Source organism: Mustelus asterias, chromosome 6, assembly GCF_964213995.1.
Source record: "Mustelus asterias chromosome 6, sMusAst1.hap1.1, whole genome shotgun sequence".
Lineage (NCBI taxonomy): Eukaryota > Metazoa > Chordata > Chondrichthyes > Carcharhiniformes > Triakidae > Mustelus > Mustelus asterias.
This window is the reverse complement of record NC_135806.1, coordinates 122,690,273-122,716,918: the sequence shown is the minus strand read 5'-3', so window position 1 is coordinate 122,716,918 and position 26,646 is coordinate 122,690,273.

The window sequence follows — 26,646 nt, the reverse complement described above, 5'->3', positions numbered from 1 at the left end:
GTCCCAGGTGATCACAGGCTGCTCTACCCTTTGAGGGGGAGAGCTGACTGGTGGTGATTTAACCTGAGGTTCACCACACCTCAGGTGATCGGCCTTCATGAATAACCTCAGCATGTATGGGAATTGAACCCACTGCTATTGACATTGCTCTGCATCACAAACCAGCTGTCCAGCTCACTGACTCACTGGAGTCCGTGAGCTAACTGACTCCACCGAGAATGTTTTACATGAAAGTGCATTGTGAATATAGCCTGTAATGACAAGTATAGTGAGACTCCTGGTGCAGAATTTTCCCTTCCTGCCCACCACAGAAATCGTAGTGGGTGGGATAGGGCCAGGCAGAGGTCCGTTGACCTTGGGCTGGAGTTTCTGGTCTTGGGGTGAGCACGGCCGTAAAATTCCGCTCCCGCTGTGCTGCAACTGATTTGTATTGCACTTTATGTCTTGTCAAATTTGAGCTGGCATGTAACGTACTTTTGCAAATTAGGTATGTTCTTTGGAGGGGGAGTAAAAGGGAAGGAAGGAATTAAATGAGCAATTTCAAAAAGAGAAAATGTCTTCTCTGACTGATAAATGTTGATGTTTGTAAAGAAAGAAGGGTACCATCAAGAAATAAAGCAGAAAGTTGGTGCATATCATGGAATCATAGAACCTTACAGTGCAACAGGAGGCCGTTTGGCCCATCGAGTCTGCACCGATCACAATCCCACACAGGCCCTATCCCCATTAGAGAGGATCTGTGTGCAGTTCTGGTCACCTCACTATAAGAAGGATGTGGAAGCGCTGGAAAGAGTGCAGAGGAGATTTACCAGGATGCTGCCTGGTTTGGAGGGTAGGTCTTATGAGGAAAGGTTGAGGGAGCTAGGGCTGTTCTCTCTGGAGCGGAGGAGGCTGAGGGGAGACTTAATAGAGGTTTATAAAATGATGAAGGGGATAGATAGAGTGAACGTTCAAAGACTATTTCCTCGGGTGGATGGAGCTATTACAAGGGGGCATAACTATAGGGTTCGTGGTGGGAGATACAGGAAGGATATCAGAGGTAGGTTCTTTACGCAGAGAGTGGTTGGGGCGTGGAATGGACTGCCTGCAGTGATAGTGGAGTCAGACACTTTAGGAACATTTAAGCGGTTATTGGATAGGCACATGGAGCACACCAGGATGATAGGGAGTGGGATAGCTTGATCTTGGTTTCAGATAAAGCTCGGCACAACATCGTGGGCCGAAGGGCCTGTTCTGTGCTGTACTGTTCTATGTTCTATGTTCTATAACCCCATGCATTTACCCTAGCTAGTCCCCCTGACACTAAGGGCCAATTTTCCATGACCAATCCTCCTAACCCACACATCTTTGGACTGTAAAGTAAAGGAAACCTCACTGTCCCACAAAGTCCCATGGTGCGCAAGTTGGTTTCTTCCGCCACTTGATAATTATGTGTTTTATCCTTCCCCCTTGCTAACTGACATGTCAAATTAAATTCAATCACAGCATCTCAATTTCTGACTGGCTGCGTGATCATTCAATCTAAATTGGGAGCACCCTCATGGGATAGTCTAAATGCTTGATGGGTTATTAGTCATGAAATGGGTCCCTTGTATGTGATGGTGACTCAAATAGCAGCAGAAAATGGCGACTAAACACCAATAATGGATTGTCTGTAACCTGCCGTGGAGTCTCATCCTTCAGATCGACCAGGCTATTCTCATCTCTGTTGGTACTGAGCAGACAGCTGGTCGTTAACAGATGTATTATTAATAGAAAGCGTGATTGTTCCTGCACACAGCTACAGCCAAGGCTAAAGTGACCAGTCATTTGGATAGCAGGCGTATTTAAGCATCCAGCTGTCTCTACAGGTGGTATGGTGGCACAGTGGTTAGCACTGCTGTCTCACAGTGCCAGGGACCCGGGATCGATTCCCGGCTTGGGTGACTGTCTGTGCAGAGTCTGCACAGTCTCCCCGTGTCTGCGTGGGTTTCCTTCAGATGCTCTGGTTTCCTCCCATAGTCCATTAAGTGCATTGGCCATGCTAAATTCTCCCTCAGTTTACCCAAACTAGGGGATTTTTGCAGTAACTTCATTGCAGTGTTAATATAAAGCTTGCTTGTGACACGAATAAATAAACTTTTAAAAAAAATTTAAACATGGCGATGAGGCAAGGTGTCAATTAAAGATCTCTTGACAAAAATTGCATTGTAATTAATGATCGAAGAAATAATGGACATTAAAACTTTGACAGAACATGATCTTGGTGAAGGCACCCAACTTGATGTCATTCATTGGAGATAAAGATGTTCTGAAACTGGTCTGTTGCCAAACATACTGTACAGTGTTGTACTAAGGGGCACAGACCAACAAGATTTCATGCTCAGTCCCTTTTGTCTGCTGAGTTAACTGATCTCAGCAGCAGTTGAGAAACGGATGATGCGAGTTGAGAAGGTTGCTGATCTTGGGTATTTGGGCTTGAGGGGAGTACCATCAGGAACAGTTGTGATAGGTCTCCAGAATGACCCCTGCTGGACACTCCATTTGTGTGGGTGGCAGATGAGCACAGGATTGGATTTCTAACCCTAACCCTAACCCTAACCCTAATGATTTCTGCCTGGATAAATCACAAATAACACTTGCTGTGAAAGCCGAAAACACAAAATAGCCCCATCAAGTTGGAGGGTTATAGACCTGACAGAGCCTTCTAGCACTTGCAATATGTGACACTAGCAATGCCCAGGACCTTAAGGAGAAGAGAGAGAAAACCCACTTTGTTGCTGCAATCTAGGTACGTTCCCTCATACTTTTTAATGTAAGTGGAAGAAACCCTATTTAAGTGCCTGTCTGGATCTTCTGCCAATTTTCCACCAACATTAATACCAACAGCCCAAAGATGTGCAGATTAGCTGGACTGGCCCCATGCTAAATTGCCCCTTAGTGTCCCAGGATGTGTAAATTAGGGGGATTAGCAGGATTATGAGGATGGGGTGGGCCTGGCTAAAATGCTTTGTCATTGAGTCGATACGGACTCAATAGGCCAAATGGCCTCCTTCTGCACTGTAAGGATTCTATGATTGTATGTTACCGTGACCATAGAATCATAGAATAGGGTAGAATCATAGAATAGTGCAGAAGGGGGCCATTCAGCCCATCGAGCCTAACCCTACCCTAATCCTAATCCTAACCCTAACCCTAACCATCAACAATCCCACTCAGGCCCTATCCCCATAACCCCACATATTTACCCAACCAATCTCCCTGACATCCCCCTGATACTAAGGAGCAATTTATCATGGCCAATCAACCAATTGGGAGAAGCTTTATGGAGACTGCTATGGTGATGTCAAACTTGAGTCAAGGACTGGATATTTTTGGGATGCTGGTGGGAAGTGGTGGGGTGCGGGGTGGATGGTGAGCATCTGTGTGGACAGGCAGTGTCGTAGTACAGTTTAATCAGGATCTGCTCTCCATTTAAAAGTACAAGCTAACCACAGGCAGTACATACGGCTCTTGACAGATCAGCTTCTGGACTGAACGAATGATGAATGGACCTGACCTTATCCTTCCAGACTGTACTCAGTTTAGTGAGAAACATATCATTAGTTTTAGTCCTGCTTCTGGTTTCACTCTGGAGAATTTGTTTTCATATAAACTTTACCGATAATAAACGTTTCTACTGCTCAGGGGCATTCATTCTCATTATATCTCCCAGGATGTAAATGGTGTTATGGTGCAGCGTGTAAATTTTTAATATCTTCAATTGGGTCTTAATTATCTGCAACCATGAGGACTGTAGTTTGTTGCACTCTCTCAACGTATGGCAAAAATCCTCCTCAAACCTCCAGCATGGCAGAGAAAAGACAAGCTTGGATTTTATTACCTTTGCACTTTACAGACTATTTCATAATGTGGGCTTGAGATGAAGGCTAGCTTTGGTCCTTCAAAACATCTCAGCTAAATCTCCAGCCATTTATTCATATTGAGAGGGGTTTTGCAGGCATCATCCATATCATAAAAACAAAACTTTCTACTAAAGTGAAGAGTTGTTCTCGGAATAGTCAACTGGAAACAGCCTGTGAGGGACGAAGTCCTCACGCTGTATATTTTTATGAAATATATATTGTTATACTCAACACTATTTTTAAAACTGAACAAAGATCTTTAAAATGGCTGAAACTCCCTCTGCCTGTGAGCTCTGAACAAAAAGAAGCAGCTTCAGGCAAACTCACATCTTGTTATCACTGAGGAGCCACTAACGATCCCACTGTTGACAATATAGCTGAACTGCGGAAAGAAAAGTTATACAAAGGCCAACTTGATTTAAGCATCCAGGCTGGCCTGAATGGGATGGATCATCTGTTACAACAAAGGCTCCACAACCTTTCTTTCAATGGCTAATGGCTGAGGCAATGAACCATCATTGGAATCCGGATGATCGATACACATCCTTTGTCAAAGGCCAGGTGGTGAGGTAGGAGGTCATGTGACTTGAGCCTCTGGCTTGAGGAACAAGGAATATTGCCTTGCTGAACTACACAGCTCAACCTGCTGTTTGGCATCTGACTAGCAGACCATATTGAAGGAGCCTTGGTTCAGGTTGGGCACCTGGCTCTACCTATCCCACTTCTGCTAGAAGTCTGTACCATGGCCTATCAGACTGATTCATCTCTCCATTCCTATCTCATTGTGTGAAGGCAACATTGGAAAAGTGAATTATCCAACATTGGTTTTTAACCCACCAAACTCTGTGAAGGAGTATCTCATTTGACTTTGAGTCTGGCCTCTGGAATCCACATGCAACCATGTTTCTTTCTCCATGCTCCATGTATTGTAAATCTTTATTTTCCCTATCGCTCGCTTTACTATCTGAATGCAAGGGGTGCATTGTGTAATGACTTCAATCAGGCCATTGAGGTTGGCCTATTGGAATATGAAATCTCTGATTAAGGATCCAATTGATGGGCCAATCAAGGAGTCTTTGCCTTGTATCTAACAGGGAGTGTCAGTTCCTCTGACACCCCAGAGGTAGACCGCTAACTGATAGGGCTCTGTGTTCTGCTGTTAGAGTTTGCAAATAAAGGGATTTTGGTGAAGGGACTTTGGCCGCCGTAGACGTATTACACATTTCAAACCCTCATTTCGCGTTTTGATTGTATCCAAATTAAGTTCATCCTACCTCGACTTTGCTGTGGGGTTTTGAATAGAGAATTGGATTGCATCAAAACCAAAGGGCTCGGAGATACGGCACCTCTGATAATGGGGGCGACAAATCTGTTATCGGACGGATAGTGAAAGGAGAAATTCATGCTACTGAAATTAACTCCCCTCCTGTCCGTAGAAACGTAGAAAATAGAAGCAGGAGTAGGCCATTCAGCCCTTCGAGCCTACTCCACCATTCATGACTGATCATCAAATTCTGTATCTTGACCCTGCCCTCCCCCCACTTATCCCTTCATCCCTTTAGCCCCCAAGAGCTATATCTGTTTTCTTCTTGAATTCATACAATGTTTTGGCCTCAATTATTTGATATGGGAATGAATTCCACAGATTCACCACTCTGCAGGTGAAGAAATTTCTCCTCACCTCAGTCCTAAAAGGTTTCATCTTATCCTCAAACGATGACCCCTAGTTCTGGATTCCCCCACCATCAGGAACCTAACACGCTGCATCCAGATGTTGATTTGTTCACTTCAAGACAAAGTCAAAAACAGAGATATCGGGCAGGATTTTCCAGCCGTGCTCGCCCCCAAGTCTGGAAAATCCGGCCCTAGGCCAATGAATGGATGGCATGGTGGCACAGTGGTTAGCACCGCTGCCTCACAGCGCCAGAGACCTGGGTTCAATTCCGGCCTCTGGTCATTGTCTGTGTCGAGCTTGCAAGTTCTCCCCGTGTCTGCATGGGTTTCCTCCGGGTGCTCCAGTTTCCTCCCACAGTCCAAAGATGTGCGGGTTAGGTTGATTGGCCATGCTAAATTGCCCCTTGGTGTCAGGGGGTAAATATATGGGGTCAAGGCGATAGGGCCTGGGTGGGATTGTGGTCGGTGCAGACTCGATGGGCTGAATGACCTCCTTCTGCACTGTAGGGATTCTATGATTCTATGAATCTTTACAAGGACCTGCTCCGCCTGCCATGATTCCTGTGGCGGACGGGATGGGAAAATTCCACCCACTAATTTTCACTCCACATTCACAGAACTGAATATATAGATTCGTTTATGCGGATCACTATTATTGTGTGGCAACTGCAGTGCTTACAGTAAATGCATTCTTAGCTTGTTTTCATATTTTCTAGTAATTCTACATTGGATGAGGAGTGAAAACCAAATGGTTCACTTATCATTATATCAATTTTCAGCTCACCGTTAGCTTACAACTGACAGAACAACTGCTTTAGTTTGGATCTAATCGGTTGTTGTTAACTGTAATATTGATACTCGATTTCAAGTATATTGTGTTACAGGTTTGCTGATACCATAAGGTATTATTGGCTGCATCAGAAACTGAAGTCAATGAGAACTGAGACAGAAAGGTGAGACAGCTGATTCTCAACAGAACTACCATGAACAGATAGGCATAAATAAAAGGAGACTGCTCTCCAGACATCCCGAAGTATTGGAACTGGAGTTAGGAATGGGCAGCAATAGATAATACATAAATGTTGTGGTTCCAAATGCCTAATGTAAGGAAATGCTTTCCAGGGTTCATGAGGAATATGTGGACATAGCAAAATTAAAAGCGAAATCAGTACTATAGGTCATTTTTTGGGCCAGAATTATCCTGAATGCTGTTCACACAGAGGCAAGTCACTCACCCTGATCATAATTTAGACCACACTACAGAGGCTGCAGATTGGCACTACATCCACATACATCCACTCCATCCACACCGACGCTCTGCAGCAGTAGTGTGGACCATCTTCAAGATTCACTGCAGAAACTCACCAAAGATCCTTAGACAGCACTTTCCAAATGGCACGGTGGTACATGGGTGGCATGGTGGTACAGTTGTAAGCACTGCTGCCTCACAGCGCCAGGGACCCAGGTTCAGTTCCGGCCTCGGGTGACTGTCTGTGTGGAGTTTGCACATTCTCCCTGTGTCGACATGGGTTTCCTCCGAGTGTTCAATTTTCCGCCCACCTTCCAAAAATGTGCAGGTTAGGTTGATTGGCCATGCTAAATTGTCCCTAAGTGTCAGGGTTAAATAGCAGGGTTCTAGCTACTAGCAGGGCAAATACTTGGGGTTATGGGGATAGGGCGTGGGTGGGATTACTGTCGGTGCAGGCTTGATGGGCCGAATGGCCTCCTTCAGCACTGTAGGGACTCTATGAAACCCGTGACCACTTCCATCTAGAAGGACAAGGGCAGCAGATACACGGGAACACCACCACCTGCAAGTTCCCCTCCAAGCCACTCGCCATTCTGACTAGGAAATATATTGCCGGTCCTTCGCAGTGGCTGGGTCAAAATCCTGGAATTCCTTCCCTAACGGCATTGTGGGTCAACCCACCGCACGTGGACTACAGCGATTCAAGATGGCAGCTCACCACCACCTTCTCAAGGGCAACTAGGGATGGGCAATAAATACTGGCCAGCCAGCGATGCCCATGTCCCACAAATGAATAAAAAACAAAAGCTGGGGCCAGTACCACATCAAGCCAAGTGGAAAGCCAGCACCCAGTTTTGTTCACATGTTGGGGGAGGGGCTTTTTAATTCATAATTATTGATTGCCACTCAACTCAGCCGGAGCTCCGTGCACTATACAAACATCACTGAAAATGGGCGGCAACACGCGGGCAAGGGAATCCGCTGGGGAAAAGTGATCAAATGCAATGAAATTCCATTTGAAGTTTAGAAGCAACGTTCTCCAATCCCAAACAAGGATCTTAAACTTCAGCGAAGCCAAATACGTAGGGATGAGGGGAGAGCTAGCTGCAGCTCATTGATTAAACGGCGGAAATAGTATGGCGGTAAATAAACAGTGGGAAACCTTTACAGAAACAATTCAAAATGTTAAACAAAAAAAATCCATTAAAAGACAAAAAAACTCAGCAAAAGGGATTCATCCATGGCTTATTGGGGAAGTTAATTATACTGTTAGACTAAAAGAAGAGATTGGCAGTATTACAAAGACTATGGCCTGATTCAATGCAATTGAAACATGACTGCACTCTCTCAGCAGGAATTCAAGTTCTCTGGAAATTTAGTTTATCAGGAAATGCAACAACCGACTGGTCAACGGAAAGAATGTTGTTATGCATTTGAATATATATATATAGAATATATATTTGCTCAGAATGAGAGTTCAAAGACCATAAGACATCAGAGCAGAATTAGGCCACTCAGCCCATCGAGTCTGCTCCGCCATTCAATCATGGCTGATTTTTTTTTCTCATCCCCATTCTCCTGCTTTTTCCCCATAACCCCTGTTCCTCTTATCAATCAAAGGCTAAGAGCCTTGTGGATCAGTTTTGCTGGACAGCTTATACTTGCCACACATCCTCGCCTCGACTGAATTTCAAATCGTCCCCTGCTCCTACCACCACACACGAGCATGTATTTACATTGCTAAGGCGCAGTTTGCAAATTCATCTCACTGGCTCTGCAGTGCGAGAGGACATGTTGGGAATTCGAGCTCTGAAGTCAGTGAGGCCTGTCGGATTTTAATGGGCGGGAGAAATTCATGACATGCACTCCCGACATACAAAGTAACCTGTTCCCAGGCTTTTACCAGTGCCGCTCGGTGGGAAGCACTTATCGCAGCTGGGGTTAGCTAACTGGCTGGAGTGGGAGTGTGTGAATCAGCATCCTATCAATCTGTATTGGTGTGTATTGCTGCCCCAATTCTCTGCGCTGGAAACTGTCCCTGATAAACACCATACCTATTGAGCCTATACACAGGGAGAAAAATTAAAACAATGTCCACTTTGACTCAGCCACACAGTTTGGACTGCACTTCTATGCGGGAGGATGATGTTAATTCATGACAATGGTATGTCACTTGTCAGTTCTTGATCTCAATGGGACATCTGAGAGATGTGTCACATGGAGGCTGTTAACTGTCACACATTATTACGACTTGTAATACGAGGCATATTAAATGTTGGCATGGCTCAGTAATGTGGAGATGCTGGCGTTGGGCTGGGGTAAGCACAGTAAGAAGTTTCACAACACCAGGTTAAAGTCCAACAGGCTTATTTGGTAGCACAAGCCACAAGCTTTCGGAGCACTGCCCCTTCATCAGGTGAGTGGGAGTTCTGTTCACAAACAGGGCAAAGACACAAGCTCAATTTACAAAATAATGGTTGGAATGCGAGTCTTTACAGGTAATCAAGTCTTAAAGGTACAGACAATGTGAGTGGAGAGAGGGTGAAGCACAGGTTAATGAGATGTGTATTGAGTCCAGCCAGGACAGTTAGTGAGATTTTGCAAGCCCAGGCAAGTCGTGGGGGTTACAGATAGTGTGACATGAACCCAAGATCCCGGCTGAGGCCGTCCTCATGTGTGCGGAACTTGGCTATCAGTTTCTGCTGAGCAATTCTGTGTTGTCGTGTGTCGTGAAGGCCACCTTGGAGAATGTTTACCCGAAGATCAGAGGCTGAATGCCCGTGACTGCTGAAGTGTTCCGCAACAGGAAGAGAACACTGGAGACAATACACATCTCTTTACCTGTGTTAACCCTCTCTCCACTCACGTTGTCTGTACCTTTAAGACTTGATTACCTGTAAAGACTCGCATTCTAACCATTATTTTGTAAATTGAGTTTGAGTCTTTATATGCCCTGTTTGTGAACAGAACTCCCACTCACCTAATGAAGGGGCAGTGCTCCGAAAGCTTGTGGCTTGTGCTACCAAATAAACCTGTTGGACTTTAACCTGGTGTTGTGAGACTTCTTACCATGGCTCAGTAACAGCATCGGTGCCTTTAAATTCAAAAGATTGTGGGTGAAATGTTCCCATATTTTTTTTAATTGTCAGGGCGGCACGGTGGCACAGCTGCCTCACAGCGCCAGGGACCCGGGTTCGATTCCCAGCTTGGGTCACTGTGAAGTTTGCACGTTCTCCCCATGTCTGCATGGACTTCTTCCAGGTGCTCCGGTTTCCTTCCAGTTTGAAAGACATACTGGTTGGATGCATTGGCCATACTAAATTCTCCCTCAGTGTACCCGATCAGGCGCCAGAACGTCACGGTAACATCATTGCAGTGTATAGTGTAAGCCTACTTGTCACACTAATAAATAAACTAAAACAGGCGTGGAGCTGCACAGACCAGTTTTTTAGTCCAGATCTTGAGCCTCTCAGAGAGAAAAAAAAATCAATGGGCATGGCTTATGCCCACCCCTCCCCCATTTGGGCCCCCTCAAAAGCATCAGGGGCTGCCCCACTCCCAGTAGCACAGCACAAGCGAGGAGCTCTCCCCCCTACCCCCCTTCATAACACCAGAAATCAGCACCTCCCCTCACCCTTCGCTGGCATAAGCGCGACCCCCCTCTCACCCCACCCTCTTGTCGGCATCAGGGTGACCCCTTCTCACTCCTACCCTCCTTCCAGGTACAGGGCACCTCCCCCACCTTGGCGTGACAACCTCTCATCCCCCGACCCCTCTCCAGTGGCATCAGGCAACCTCCCACACTGCCACAGTCTCGGAGACTCTCTCCCACTCACAAGCATCAACCCTCCCCAAAGCACAGAAAGGCAACCCCTCTCAAGGGATGCACAGAGAGCCCACCCCAGCACAAGTTGGCACAGTGCCAAGGGGAATGTCCAGTGTCAGTGCCAGGCATGTCCCTCTTTTCCAGGGGCTATACTAGTCGAGGGGGGTTCCCCCCGAATGAATCTTGTTTTGAAAAGCTGTTGTAAACCTTGCTGGCGGGATAACACGAGGGTAAGTTTTGAATATTCAATGAGGGGGGATCATGTGGTGGAGGAGTTGGCTAATGACATTAAAATGTATTCCAAAATATTAAAATGCAGTTCCCGCCCTTTATGGGCACAAACCTCATGACTTCACCGGCGAGGAGTTTGGGCAGCATGGTGGCACAGTGGTTAGCCCTGCTGCCTCACAACACCGTGGACCCGGGTTCAATTCCAGCCTTGGGTAACTGTCTGTGTGGAGTTTGCACATTCTCCCCGTGTCTGCGTGGGTTTCCTCCGGGTGCTCCGGTTTCCTCCCACAGTCCAAAGATGTGCAGGTTAGATTGATGGGCCATGTTAAATTACCCCTTAGTGTCAGGGGGATTAGCAGGGTAAAGATGTGGGATTACAGCAACAGGGCCTGGGTGGGATCAGTGCTGGCTCAATGGGCCGAATGACCTCCTCCTGCATTGTCAGGATTCAGTGATTCTATGATCTGAAAAGGGGAAACGCGATCTTGCTGCGAGATCGAATTTCCCGATTGTAGCTGTATTTTCCACCCATGTTGCCATTGTCTCTGATGACGATCACAAGCAGAAAATAACCTGTGTGTGTCGAAGTTCCACTTTAATCCACCAAAAATGGATTTAATGTAACCTTACCAAGCACTGTCAGTTACCTCCCAGTCCATTGGTAAAGTGATGGAAGAAGTTATCAACAATGTCATGAAGCAACACCTTTCATCTGCTCACTGATGGAACATAGAACATAGAAAGCCACAGCACAAACAGGCCCTTCGGCCCACAAGTTGCGCCGATCATATCCCTACCTCTAGGCCTATCTACAGCCCTCAATCCCATTAAATCCCATGTACTCATCCAGAAGTCTCTTAAAAGACCCCAACGAGTTTGCCTCCACCACCACCGACGTCAGCCGATTCCACTCACCCACCACCCTCTGAGTGAAAAACTTACCCCTGACATCTCCTCTGTACCTACCCCCCAGCACCTTAAACCTGTGTCCTCTCGTAGCAACCATTTCAGCCCTTGGAAATAGCCTCTGAGAGTCTACCCTATCCAGACCTCTCAACATCTTGTAAACCTCTATCAGGTCACCTCTCATCCTTCGTCTCTCCAGGGAGAAGAGACCAAGTTCCCTCAACCTGTCCTCATAAGGCATGCCCCCCAATCCAGGCAACATCCTTGTAAATTTCCTCTGCACCCTTTCAATGGCTTCAACATCTTTCCTGTAATGAGGTGACCAGAACTGCGCGCAGTACTCCAAGTTGGGTCTAACCAGGGTCCTATAAAGCTGCAGCATTATCTCCCGACTCCTAAACTCAATCCCTCGATTAATGAAGGCCAGTACGCCGTACGCCTTCTTGACCGCATCCTCCACCTGCGAGGCTGATTTAAGAGTCCTATGGACCCGGACCCCAAGGTCCTTCTGATCCTCTACACTGCTAAGAATGGTACCCTTCATATTATACTGCTGCTTCATCCCATTGGATCTGCCAAAATGGATCACTACACACTTATCCGGGTTGAAGTCCATCTGCCACTTCTCCGCCCAGTCTTGCATTCTATCTATGTCTCGCTGCAACTTCTGACATCCCTCCAAACTATCCACAACACCACCTACCTTGGTGTCGTCAGCAAACTTACCAACCCATCCCTCCACTTCCTCATCCAGGTCATTTATGAAAATGACAAACAGCAAGGGTCCCAGAACAGATCCCTGGGGCACTCCACTGGTCACTGACCTCCATGCAGAGAAAGACCCCTCCACAGCCACTCTCTGCCTTCTGCAGGCAAGCCAGTCCTGGATCCACAAGGCAACAGCCCCTTGGATCCCATGCCCTCTCACTTTCTCAAGAAGTCTTGCATGGGGGACCTTATCGAACGCCTTGCTGAAGTCCATATAGACCACATCCACCGCTCTTACTTCGTCAATGTGTTTGGTCACATTTTCAAAGAACTCAACCAGGCTCGTAAGGCACGACCTGCCCTTGATACTCAATTCAGCTCTCTCCATCTGACTCCAGTCATCATCACACTTTTAAGCAGGCAGGGACACAAGAGATGAAAAAGGTTTATTTATTATTGTCACAAGTAGGCTTACATTAACACTGCAATGAAGTTACTGTGAAAATCCCCTAGTCGCCACACTCCGGCACCTGTTCAGGTACACTGAGGGAGAATTTAGCATGGCCAATGCACCTAACCAGAACGTCTTTCGGACTGTGGGAGGAAACCCATGCAGACATGGGGAGAACGTGCAGACTCCGCACAGACAGTGATCCAAGCCCGGAATCAAACCTGGGTCCCTGGCACTGTGACGCAGCAACGCTAAACTCTCTGCCACCGTGCCACACCAAATGAGAGGTAAAAATAACAACTTGTGCCGTCAAGAGAGCATTCAACTGCATATGAAACCAACAAGTCCAAACAAAACTGAAGTCAAATTGTTCCATTATTATTTCCCTCCATCATTGGTTGCTCTGAAAGTTTTTCCAGTAGCCAGCTACTGATGGGGGGAGAGGGGCTTGTGAACTAACCTTTGGAATCTTTCTGTCTCTGAGTTAGGATGATGACCAATGAGGGGAAGAAGTTAATCATCAGGAATTCTAATAGCTACGGGGTGGCACGGTGGCACAGTGGTTAGCACTTCTGCCTCACAGTACCAGGGACCCAGGTTCAATTCCCAGCTTGGGTCACTGTCTGTGCAGAGTCTGCATATCCTCACCGTGTCTGCATGGGTTTTTTCCGAGTGCTCCGGTTTCCTCCCACAGTCTGAATGATGTGCTGGTTGGGTGCATTGGCCATGCTAAATAATCCCTCAGTGTACCCGAACAGGCGCCGGAGTGTGGCGATCAGGTGAATTCCACAGTAACTCCATTGCAGTGTTAATGTCAGCCAACTTGTGACACTAATAAATAATAAATGAATAACTAGCTTACCGGCCTGTGATTTTCCACACTGAGATGTTCAGTCTTTTGCACTTCAATGTACAGATGTGGGAATCAGAATTCAAGTCTACGATGCAGACTGGAGAAAATTGGAGAAAGAAGGAAGGAAAATTCCTCACATCTACACCACAACCTCAGGACATCCCAAAGAACTTAACAGCCAATGAAGTACGTTTGAAGTGCAGTCATTGCTGTAAGGTGGCAACAAATTTACATGTAGCGAAGCCTCATAAGAACTCGGAGCAGGAGGAGGCCATCTGGCCCCTCGAGCCTGCTCCATTCAATAAGATCATGGCTGATCTTGTTGTGGATCAACTTCACTTACCATCCCGCTCGCCATAACCCTTAATTCCTTTACTGTTCAAAAATCTATCTATCTTTGCCTTAAAAACATTCAACGAGGTAGCCTTAACTGCTTCACAAATGGTAATGTGATCATCGGCAGATAATTTGGCCCAAATCTTCAGAACAGCAGCAATGATCATCAGGTTGTTGCACATTTCTGTTGGGACCTTCAAAGCCTAGCTCTCAAAGAAATGCACAGCATACCGTCATTTGGGGAACTCTTTCAAAGTAGAATAGAGTCATAGAATCCGTGCAGTGCAGAAAGAGGCCACTCAGCCCATCAAGCCTCCACCATCAATAATCCCACCCTGGCCCTAACCCTGTAACCCCACATATTTACCCCGCTAATGTCCCTGACACTAAGGGGCAATTTAGCGTGGCCAATCAACTGAACCTGTACATCTTTGGACTGTGGGAGGAAACCAGAGCACCCAGAACAAGCCCACACAGACATGGGGAGAACATGCAAACTCCGCACAGACAGAAACCCAAGGCTGGAATTGAACCCGGGTCCCTGGCGCTGTAAGGCAGCAGTGCTAACCACTGTGCCACCGTGCCGTGATGTGGGGGAAGACTGGTCACATCCCCTTTCAGCACCAGCTGTTGTCAGGGTCCAGTTTGAATGTTAATGAATGAGTGAGTAAATGAGTGAGTGGTTGAGGAATGAATGGGTAAGTCAGTGAGGTGGGTTAATAGGTAAGTGCGTAGATAGTCATTTGGGGAGGTGATCAGGAACTCAGGAGATAGTCGGGGTTCTGGATAAAGTTGGGTCAGGTCAGAGCCATATTTGGAGAGTCAGAGGGGGTAGTTGGTCTGATTCTGGGGGGCTATTTGGGGGGGTGGTGATCAGTGAGGGAGTTGAGTGGTTGCAGTAGTGATTTGGAGAGTCAGTTGTGCAGATACCCAAGAGTCTGTCTGACATTTCCTGTATAACTATCGGGGTAAGTACCATGGAACTGTTCAAAGTCCCCACCTCTGGTTCAGAGACAGAGATATTTGTGGAGGGCCATGGGAATTGCCATCAGGAATTTAAATTTCACTGGAAAATCTCATGTAGATTAATGTGTTAGGACTTCCATGGGGTCCTGACGTGCATCATCAGCTGTACATCTGGTCTCCCAAGATCTGGAGACTAGAGGATTTGGCCATCTGTGTCTGAGTTGGCCCTGACTAAGGGAAAGTTGCTGCAGACTGTTTGCACACATCAGTTTGTAAAGACAAAATGCCACAATGTGGAACTCACCAAAGCTCTTTAGGCAACACTCTCTAAACCCACGACCACTACCATAGAATAGAATCATCGAATCCTACAGTGCATAGGGAGGCCATTCAGCCCATCGAGTCTGCACCGACCAAAATCCCACCCAGGCCCTATCCCCATTACCCCTAGCTAGTCCCCCTGTCACAAAGGGGCAATTTAGCATGGCCTGTCCACCTAACCTGCACATCTTTGGACTGTGTGAGGAAACTGGAGCACCTGGAGGAAACCCATGCAGACACAGGGAGAATGTGCAAACTCCACACAGATAGTGGCCCAACCCGGGTCCCTGGCGGTTCAAGAAGGCAGCTCGCCATCACTTCCTCAAGGACAACTCGGGGTGGGCAATAAATGCTGGTCTAGCCAACGATGACACATCCCATAAATAAATAAAAACAAAAACGGAGCTTTTTCAGAGCAGCTGGTGTTAGAGAGCCATGATAGATCATCTGAACTGAGGAAATTTATATCAGGGGAGGATGCAGCCAAGTGCCAAAGATACAAGCCAAGCCAAGTTGGCTGGAGATTCAGGCATTAGGCAATGCTCCGAGTCATTCATTTAGTCTATTTGATACCAAATGTGTCAGCAATGAAATTAATGAGATAAATAAATGTAAATATATGTAATTTTTCAGTTTTAGCACTCCCAGGTTCTCCTCTTTACCAAATACCTCAAAACCTACCTCTTTGACCAAACTTTTTGGCATCAGCTTGGTGCCAAATGCTGTGTGATAAACTTCCATTGAAACACCTGGGGATGTTCAGCCACATTAAAGGTGCTACGCAAATGCAAGTTGCTGTTGTTGTTTGCCACAACAGTGAAACAGCCAGCAGCCCAAGACCGGATTGCTGACATGACTTCCGGATTGCATACAGTTGGCTTAGGAGGACTATAGGTTGAGGTAAAAATGTCTTCCCCAAAACTTGGGAGATTTAATAAGAAATCGGCAGTGGTTGCAAGTGAGGATAGAGAATTTGACGTTCTCGCCAAAACTCCATTTATTCAATGATACCGGAGAATTCCAGCTGTGAATGAATCAAAGAATCACTACAGCGCAGAAAGAGGTCATTCGGCCCATCGAGTCTGCACCGACAACAATCCTGCCAAGACCCTATCCCGGTAACCCCGTCTATTTACTTTGCTAGACACTGAGGGACAATTTTAGCAAGGCCAATCCACCTAATCTGCACATCTTTGGACTGTGAGAGGAAACCAGGACACCCGGCAGAAACCCACACAGACACGGGGACAATGTGCAAATTCCACACGGATAGTGACCCGAGACTGAAATTGAACCTAGGTCCCTGGCGCTGTGAGGCAGCAGAGCTAACCACCGTGCCAACTGTGCTGCCAAGGAGGATGGAGTTTTTTGGTGCAAGGCTTTGCTGGACTGGGAGTCAATGTTGGTCAGCGAGCAAAGGAGCGATGAGTGAACAGGACCTGATGTGAGTTATGCTCATCTGTTAAATGGCAGAAACAGCTTCCAGTGCAGCACCTCAATTATAGGCAATTATCTGTGCAGTCACCTTCCCGCCAAGTAATTTTCTTTCCTAACACGTCTGCCATTTCTTAATTAGCTTGTTTTATTTTAATGCACATATGGGAACATCTTCTGAAAATAGGAGAACTACCAAGGGATAGGGATGGGGACATCAGTAGCAGTCCTGGAAATTGGAAAGGTGGGAGCAGGTAATCATAATCTGTCAAAAATAATTGAAGGAGACACAAATTCCTCATTTTGCCTCCCATCCCCAAGTGGTGTAGGAATGTAAGGGTTAATGTATTAAATTTGAAGCAACAGGCAAAAGTACTCTGCGAACCAACTGACCTAGAAACTTGGACATGCACACACTGCAGCAAATGAGAGCCACTTAAAAAGTAGTAAAAGTCACAAAATGACAACAGTGGAATGTACACAGCAGAGCCTGTGTAAGTTAGTTGCGTAGGAATCTGGATGGATAACATCATGTATTGAGAGATGAATAAAGAAGCAATTGTTCTACCAACTCCCGGCTCTTTAGAAGTCTGTATTCAACAGTGGCTGTACCTATAGCAAACACAGTGATCACCTGTGGGTTGGACATATAGGCCAGAATTCACTGGCCGTTCATGCTGACTGGATTCTCTGGTCCCACCAGCCGCGCTCCCCTTCTCGTGTGTTTCCCACTGGCATGGCGTGGCATCGATGGGAATTCCCTTTTGACAGCGGCGGGATCTGAGAATCCTGCCACTAGCAAACAACGCGCCACCTCCCGCCGGCGGGCAACACGCTACTCGGAGGCCGTAGAATCTCGCCCATAATGTCCGAGTATAATTTTGTCTAAGCAAATTGTTGTGTCAGATGTAAGGCATATTGAAGGGAGGGGTAAAGAGAAATTTCTTTGCACCAAGTGTTGTTGGAGCATGAGATATATAGCTACAGGGGATGGTGGGAACAGAGGCCATCACATCATTAAAGAAATTGGATACTGTATAGACGTAAGTAATAATCCTTATCATGTGAAAGTCAACCCCCAACATTTGGCCAAAAAATCATTTTCATTTTTCATATAACTTGTGTGAAAATCGACCCCGACTTTCCAAGGGCACTCCACACTCACCCAGCACACTGCCCCACTTTGTGTTCAGAGTGAAACAGCAGAGACCAGGATCTGAAGCAAGGGTTTCCTGATTTTTCTGCATCCCTGCTAGGTCACAGAGTACAATTTACCCAATGAGATATCAGGGAGCTTTTGTAAAAGTTTGAATTTCTTGTTGAAATGAGGGAGGTAAAATTGGAACGGGCCACAGGCTGTGTGTGTGAACCGTGATGGGCCTTGACAGAAATCTTTGTATCCTCAATGGCTATAGGTGAAGTTCCAGAGGACTGGAGAACAGCCAATGTTGTTCCATTGTTTAAGAAGGGCAGCAGGGATAATCCAGGAAATTATAGACCAGTGAGCCTTACATCAGTGGCAGGGAAATTATTGGAATAGATTCTTAGGGACAGGATTAACTCACATTTGGAAACAAATGGACTTATTAGTGATAGCCAGCATGGTTTTGTGAAGGGAAGCTCGTGCCTCACTAACTTGATCGAGTATTTTGAGGAAGTGATGAAGATGAGAGATGAGGGGAGGGAAGGCAGTGGATGTTGTATACATGGACTTCAGGAAAGCCTTTGACAAGGTACCTCATGGTAGACTGGTACAAAACGTAAAGTCACACAGGATCAGAGGAGAGCTGGCAAGATGGATACAGAACTGGCTTGGCCATAGAAGTGGGGAGCAGTAGAGGGGTGATTTTGAATGGAAAGCTGTGACTAGCTGTGTTCCACAGGGATCAGTTCTGGGACCTTTGTTGTTCGGAGTATACATAAATGATTTGGAGGAAAATGTAGCTGGCCTGATTAGTAAGTTTGAAGATGACATAAAAATTGGTGGAATTGCGGATCGTGAAGAGGATTGTCGGAGGATACAGCAAGATATAGACCAGTTGGACACTTGGGCAGAGAAATGGCAGATGGAGTTTAATCTGGACAATTGTGAGGTAATGCATTTTGGAAGATCCAATGCATGTAGGAATTATACAGTAAACACTTGGGGGATTGACAGGCTGAGAGACCTGGGCATACATATTCACCGATCACTGAAAGTGGCAACGCAGGTGGATAAGGTAGTCAAGAAAGCATACAGCATGCTTGCCTTCATCGGTCGGGGCATTGAGTATAAAAATTGGCAGATCATGCTGCAGCTTTACAGAACCTTAATTAGGCCTCATTTGAAATATTGTGTATAATTCTGGTCACCACGCTACCAGAAGGATGTGGAAGCTATGGAGAGGGTACAGAAGAGGTTTAGCAGGATGTTGCCTGGTCTGGAGGGTATTAGCTATGAGGAAAGGTTGGATAAACTCGGTTTGTTCTCACTGGAACGACGGAGGTTGAGGGGCAACCTGATGGAGGTTTACAAGATTATGAGTGGCATGGACGGAGTGGATAGTCATATGCTCTTTCCTTGGGTAGAAAAGCCAAGTATTAGGAGACATAGGTTTCAGGTGCGTGGGGAAAAGTTTAGACGAGATGTGTGAGGCCAGTTTTTTACACAGAGGGTGGTGAATATCTGGAACACGCTGCCTGGGGAGGTGGTGGGAGCAGGTACGATCGCGGAATTTAAGGGGCATCTCGACAAATACATGAATAGGATGGGAATGGAAGGATATGGACTCCGTAAGTGCATACGGTATTAGTTAGGGGATCAGGATCAGCGCAAGCTTGGCGGGCCGAAGGGCCTGTTGCTGTGCTGTACTGTTCTTTGTCCTTTGTATGAAATAGCTGTTATTTCTTATTCATTCATGGGACGTGGGTGTCACTGGCTGGCCAGCATTTATTGTCCATCCCTCGAGTGCCCATCAGTGTGCTGTCATGAACAGGAACAGGAAGAGAAGAGGGATTAGTAAAAACAAACCTTTTCAGGTTCCCTTTTTGCTCCATCCAGCTCTGTGAGCACCTGAAGCTGTGAGGCGGAAAGTCCAGCCTGGTTCTCTTTTGGCTGTGTGGGCCGCGAAAGTGCAAAAGTCAACCTTTAACTTTTCGCCCAGAAAAGGATTTCAGAAATTCAACTTCTACACGAGTACACACGTTAAATATTTGACGCAAAGAAAGAACCAAGGCACTGGGGAAAGAGCAAGGGATCGCTTTCGGATCGTTGTAACAGACAACTGGCACTGCCGTTACGGGCTGAATGAAATCCTCTTGTGCTGTAAATATTTTATATAGAATCATTTAGTGCAGAAAGTGCCCATTTGGCCCATCGAGTCTGCACCAACCACAATCCCACCCAGGCCCTATCCCCATAACCCCATGCATTTGCCCCAGCTAGTCCCCCTGACACTAAGGGGCAATTTAGCATGGCCAATCCACCTAACCCTCACATCTTTGGACTGTGGGAAGAAACCAAAGCACCCGGAGGAAACCCACACAGACACAGGGAGAATGTACAAACTCCACACAGACAGTGACTTGAGGCTGGAATTGAACTCAGGTCCCTGGCACTGTGAGGCAGCAGTGAACAAAGAACAAAGAACAATACAGCACAGGAACAGGCCCTTCGGCCCTCCAAGCCCGCGCCGCTCCCCGGTCCAGGATTGAATCCTGAATCCAGGATCCCCGCCCAATTTTCCAGCCTATCTACATCCCAATATCCTATCCACCGAGCTGTCCCTCACAGCTACGATGCTTTGTTCATTACAACCTATTAACTCACCCCCACCCCCCCATTCCAGACCATGTGATCTCCAGGGAGAGGCGAAAACCCAGAGTGAAAAACCCCAGGGCCAATATGGGGAAAAAAAATCTGGGAAATTCCTCTCCGACCCCCTGAGGCGATCGAAACGAGTCCAGGAGATCACAATGGCCCCGATCGGAAAATGCTTCCCAACCCTAGTCATTTCCACTTCCACGAACACCATATGAATTCCCTGCCCCCGAGACAGGTTCCCAACTATCCGCAGTCTCGCTCTGTACTGGCACCAGCAAGATGATCATAGAATGAAGCCTTGAAACGAGAAACAAGGAACAATTAGCCCGCGCCGCTCCCTGGTCCAAACTAGACCACTCTTTTGTATCCCTCCATTCCCACTCCGTTCATATAGCTGTCTAGATAAGTCTTAAACGTTCCCAGTGTGTCCGCCTCCACCACCTTGCCTGGCAACACATTCCAGGCCCCCACGACCCTCTGTGTGAAATATGTCCTTCTGATATCTGTGTTAAACCTCCCCCCCTTCACCTTGAACCTATGACCCCTCGTGAACGTCACCACCGACCTGGGGAAAAGCTTCCCACCGTTCACCCTATCTATGCCTTTCATAATTTTATACACCTCTATTAAGCCTCCCCTCATCCTCCGTCTTTCCAAGGAGAACAACCCCAGTTTCCCCAATCTCTCCTCATAACCAAGCCCCTCCATACCAGGCAACATCCTGGTAAACCTCCTCTGTACTCTCTCCAAAGCCTCCACGTCCTTCTGGTAGTGTGGCGACCAGAACTGGACGCAGTATTCCAAATGCGGCCGAACCAACGTTCTATACATCTGCAACATCAGACCCCAACTCTTATACTCTATGCCCCGTCCTATAAAGGCAAGCATGCCATATGCCTTCTTCACCACCTTCTCCACCTGTGACGTCACCTTCAAAGATCTGTGGACTTGCACACCCAGGTCCCTTTGCATCTCTACACCCTTTATGGTTCTTCCATTTATCGTGTAGCTCCTCCCTACATTATTCCCACCAAAATGCATCACTTCGCATTTATCAGGATTGAACTCCATCTGCCATTTCCTTGCTCAAATTTCCAGCCTATCTATATCCTTCTGTAGCCTCTGACAATGTTCCTCACTATCTGCAAGTCCTGCCAGTTTTGTGTCGTCCGCAAACTTACTGATCACCCCAGTTACTCCTTCTTCCAGATCATTTATATAAATCACAAACAGCAGAGGTCCCAATACAGAGCCCTGCGGTACACCACTAGTCACAGGCCTCCAGCCGGAAAAAGACCCTTCCACTACCACCCTCTGTCTTCTATGACCAAGCCAGTTCTCCACCCATCTAGCCACCTCCCCCTTTATCCCATGGGATCCAAACAGTGCTAACCACTGTGCCACTGTGCCGCCCAGTTTAATGATTTGTTATTTTTTATTTGTTATAACCCTCTTGTGATTTAGGTGGTTATCAAACAGGACAAAAGGCACTCTATGGAAATGAAAACTCATCCAAATCAGATCTTGCCTTTAATATTAATTAAGCATTGCAGCCAGCTGTCAATCCCAATGGAATGTGTTAGGGTCCTTCACTTTGGCAAAAATAAGAATGTGGTCTGAGGATATTTCTATCGCTGGGGTTCATCTCTTCTCGCGCACAATCTCAATGCAAGTTGTTGACAGCACTTGTAGATAATTGATGCAATGGAGTTCTTTGTTGTGTGTCGGAATCTGTGCACTGTTTACCTCACTATTTCGCCTGAGAGAATCTTCACAAACTCTTCAAGGACAAGTCAGAAATCCTGAGGATTATTTCTGTCGGCCTGCCTGCCTGCATGTTCACTGCCCTGCACGGAGGAAGAGGGTAGGGGCGGGAGGGGAGTGGGGAGAAAAACACCTCAGCAAAAGAGAGCTGCACGGAAGAAGTTCACATGGAAATCTCCTGTTGTTAGCTGTAGCAAAGAACAAAGAACTCAAGAGCTGAATAATAGAGCTAGGGCATACAGTTCCCAAAGTGAGCCCAACAAACAAGGTGAACTCTGGTCTCAAGTTACGAGTCAGCAAATAAATGTGCAGAGCTATCAAAAAATGCCTTCAAACACTCACCTACAAAAGTTAGGTTCTACACTTAAGATAGTCTGCAATTGTACAGATGCATCAACTTGAGATGAAAGCATGAGTTGGAAAATATGATTACATGCTGTGCGCTAAGTGTGATACTGTCTCCTGTTAATAAAGACACAATAATAAAGACACAATAGAGGATGCAATCCACAAATTAAATAGTATCTATTAACGACCCTCAACGTCGCAAAAGTTTTTGGACATAAGAGCATAAGGAAATAAGAAAATGGAACAAGTTGGGGGGTTGGGTTAAACTAATTTGGCACGGGGGTGGGTTACAGAGTGGAGTTGCAGTAGGGGCTGATGCAGAGCCAAATATAGAGGAAAAACCAAGTTAGTCTAGAGGTCTGAGAGACATGTGAAGGCACAAGGGGAGACGGTGGCCTAGTGGTATTAGTCCAGAAACTCAGCTAATGTTCTGGGGACCCAGGTTCCAATCCTGGCATGGCAGGTGGTGGAATTTGAATTCAATTAAAAAAAATCTGGAATTAATAACCAACTGATGACCATGAAACCATTGTTGATTGTCGGAAAAACCCATCTGGTTCACTAATGTCCTTTACGGAAGGAAATCTGCCATCCTTACCTGGTCTGGCCTCCATGTGACTCCAGAACCACAACATTGTGGTTGACTCTCAACTGCCCTCAAGCAACTATGGATGGGCAATAAATGCTGGCCAGCCAGCAATGCCCATGTCCCATGAATGAATAAAGAAAAAGAGAGCAAGGTTGGATGGCATTTAATGCAAGGAGTCTTGTGGGTAAGGCAGGTGCATTGAGGGTGTTGATCAACAACACATGGGACGATGACATTATTACTCTCACAGAGACATGGTCGAGGGAGGGGCAGGACTGGCAGCTCAATGGTCCAAGATATCGAATCTTCAGACGAAGATGTGGATCATTGGGAGAGGTGAGGATTGTATGCGAGGAAGTGGTGTCACAATATTGATCAAAGAGTCAATTGCTGCAGTGAGGAGGGATGATATCTTAGCCTTAAGGGTGGAACTTAAAACCGAAAAAGGGGGCAATCACATGGCTGGGAGTGCACTATAAACGGTCAGGGAGAGACAGAAGAGCAGAAATTTAGGCAAATTTCAGAGAAGTGCAAAAATAATAGGGTAATAATGGTAGGGGATTTCAACTTCCCCAATATTAATTGGGATAGTCAGAAAGGCATAGAGGGGGCAGTATTCTTAAAGTGCATCTGCCGGAGTGTGGCGACTTCTTGTGAGCTGTGCCCAGCATACCATCTAATTCTACCTTTTACTCTCATTCTATGCTTTTAAAACTGTACTCTAACACTTATAAACTCTCTAAGATGCTCTATTCAATCTTTCTCTACACCCTAGCTATGACTGTAACACTACATTCTGCACCCTCTCCTTCCCTTCTCTATGAACAGTATGCTTCATCTGTATAGCGCGCTGTGGTGAACCATCGTTGGTTCCCACTGTGGGGTTGTTCTAATGTTGTTGGGCTAGGGTGTTCACACTGTGGGATTGTTCTAATGTTGTTGTTGGGCTAGGGTGGGATTAATACACCTGTGGTTGTTACTGTTGTGGCACATCCCAGTCGGGCTCCGCCTCCTGGGAGAGGTATAAGACCCCCTGCTCAGGCGGGACCTCGTCAGTCTGGGGTGGTGTACTTACGTTCTAGTAGTTCCATTGTTAGGCAATAAAAGCCTTCAGTTACCGAAGCCTCGTGTCTTGAGTTCAATTGACGTGCATCACGCGCAATAAACAATACTTTTTACTGTATACTAATACATGTGACAATAAATCAAATCAAAGGCAAGGAGGAATTGGTAGGGCTAGGGAACCGTGGTGCACCAAAAAAGTTTCTTTGTTGGTTAAAAAGAAAAAGGAGGCTTATGTTCGGATGAGACGTGAGCACTCGGGTAGTGCACTAGAAAGCTTTAGATTGGCTAAGAGGGAGTTGAAGAGCGAGCTTAGAAGGGCTAAAAGGGGACATGAGAAGACTTTGGCGGATAGGGTTAAAGAGAATCCTAAGGCGTTCTATAGGTATGTCAAGAACAGAAGGTTGGTTAGGGCAAGTTTAGGGCCAGTTATAGATGGCAGAGGGAAGTTATGTGTGGAACCGGAGGAGATTGGTGAAGCATTGAACCAATATTTCTCTTCGGTGTTCACGCAAGGGGACATGAATATAGCTGAGGAGGACACTGGGTTGCAAGGGAGTAGAATAGACAGTATTACAGTTGATAAGGAGGATGTGCAGGATATTCTGGAGGGTCTGAAAATAGATAAATCCCCTGGTCCGGATGGGATTTATCCAAGGATTCTCTGGGAGGCAAGAGAAGTGATTGCAGAGCCTCTGGCTCTGATCTTCAGGTCGTCGTTGGCCTCTGGTATAGTACCAGAAGATTGGAGGTTAGCGAATGTTGTCCCATTGTTTAAGAAGGGGAACAGAGACTTCCCCGGGAATTATAGACCGGTGAGTCTCACTTCTGTTGTCGGCAAGATGTTGGAAAAAATTATAAGGGATAGGATTTATAGTTATTTGGAGAGTAATGAATTGATAGGTGATAGTCAGCATGGTTTTGTGGCAGGTAGGTCGTGCCTTACTAACCTTATTGAGTTTTTTGAGAAAGTGACCAAGGAGGTGGATGGGGGCAAGGCAGTGGACGTGGTATATATGGATTTTAGTAAGGCGTTTGATAAGGTTCACCATGGTAGGCTTCTGCAGAAAATGCAGATGTATGGGATTGGGGGTGATCTAGGAAATTGGATCAGGAATTGGCTAGCGGATAGGAAACAGAGGGTGGTGGTTGATAGTAAATATTCATCATGGAGTGCGGTTACAAGTGGTGTACCTCAGGGATCTGTTTTGGGGCCACTGCTGTTTGTAATATTTATTAATGATCTGGATGAGGGTATAGTTGGGTGGATTAGCAAATTTGCTGATGACACCAAAGTCGGTGGTGTGGTAGACAGTGAGGAAGGGTGTCGTAGTTTGCAGGAAGACTTAGACAGGTTGCAAAGTTGGGCCGAGAGGTGGCGGATGGAGTTTAATGCGGAGAAGTGTGAGGTAATTCACTTTGGTAGGAATAACAGATGTGTTGAGTATAGGGCTAATGGGAGGACTTTGAATAGTGTGGAGGAGCAGAGGGATCTAGGTGTATGTGTGCATAGATCCCTGAAAGTTGGGAATCAAGTAGATAAGGTTGTTAAGAAGGCATATGGTGTCTTGGCGTTTATTGGTAGGGGGATTGAATTTAGGAGTCGTAGCGTTATGTTGCAACTGTACACAACTCTGGTGCGGCCGCACTTGGAGTACTGTGTGCAGTTCTGGTCCCCACATTACAGGAAGGATGTGGAGGCTTTGGAGAGGGTGCAGAGGAGGTTTACCAGGATGTTGCCTGGTATGGAGGGGAGATCCTATGAGGAGAGGCTGAGGGATTTGGGATTGTTTTCGCTGGAAAGGCGGCGGCTAAGAGGGGATCTTATTGAAAGATATAAGATGATTAGAGGTTTAGATAGGGTGGATAGTGATAGCCTTTTTCCTCTGATGGAGAAATCCAGCACGAGGGGGCATGGCTTTGAATTGAGGGGGGGTAGTTATAGAACCGATGTCAGGGGTAGGTTCTTTACCCAGAGGGTGGTGAGGGATTGGAATGCCCTGCCAGCATCAGTAGTAAATGCGCCTAGTTTGGGGGCGTTTAAGAGATCCGTAGATAGGTTCATGGACGAAAAGAAATTGGTTTAGGTTGGAGGGTCACAGTTTGTTTTTTTTAACTGGTCGGTGCAACATCGTGGGCCGAAGGGCCTGTTCTGCGCTGTAATGTTCTATGTTCTAAGTATCCCATATGCCTTCTTAACCACCTCATCTCACTGTTCTGCTGCCATCAGGGAACTTTGGAC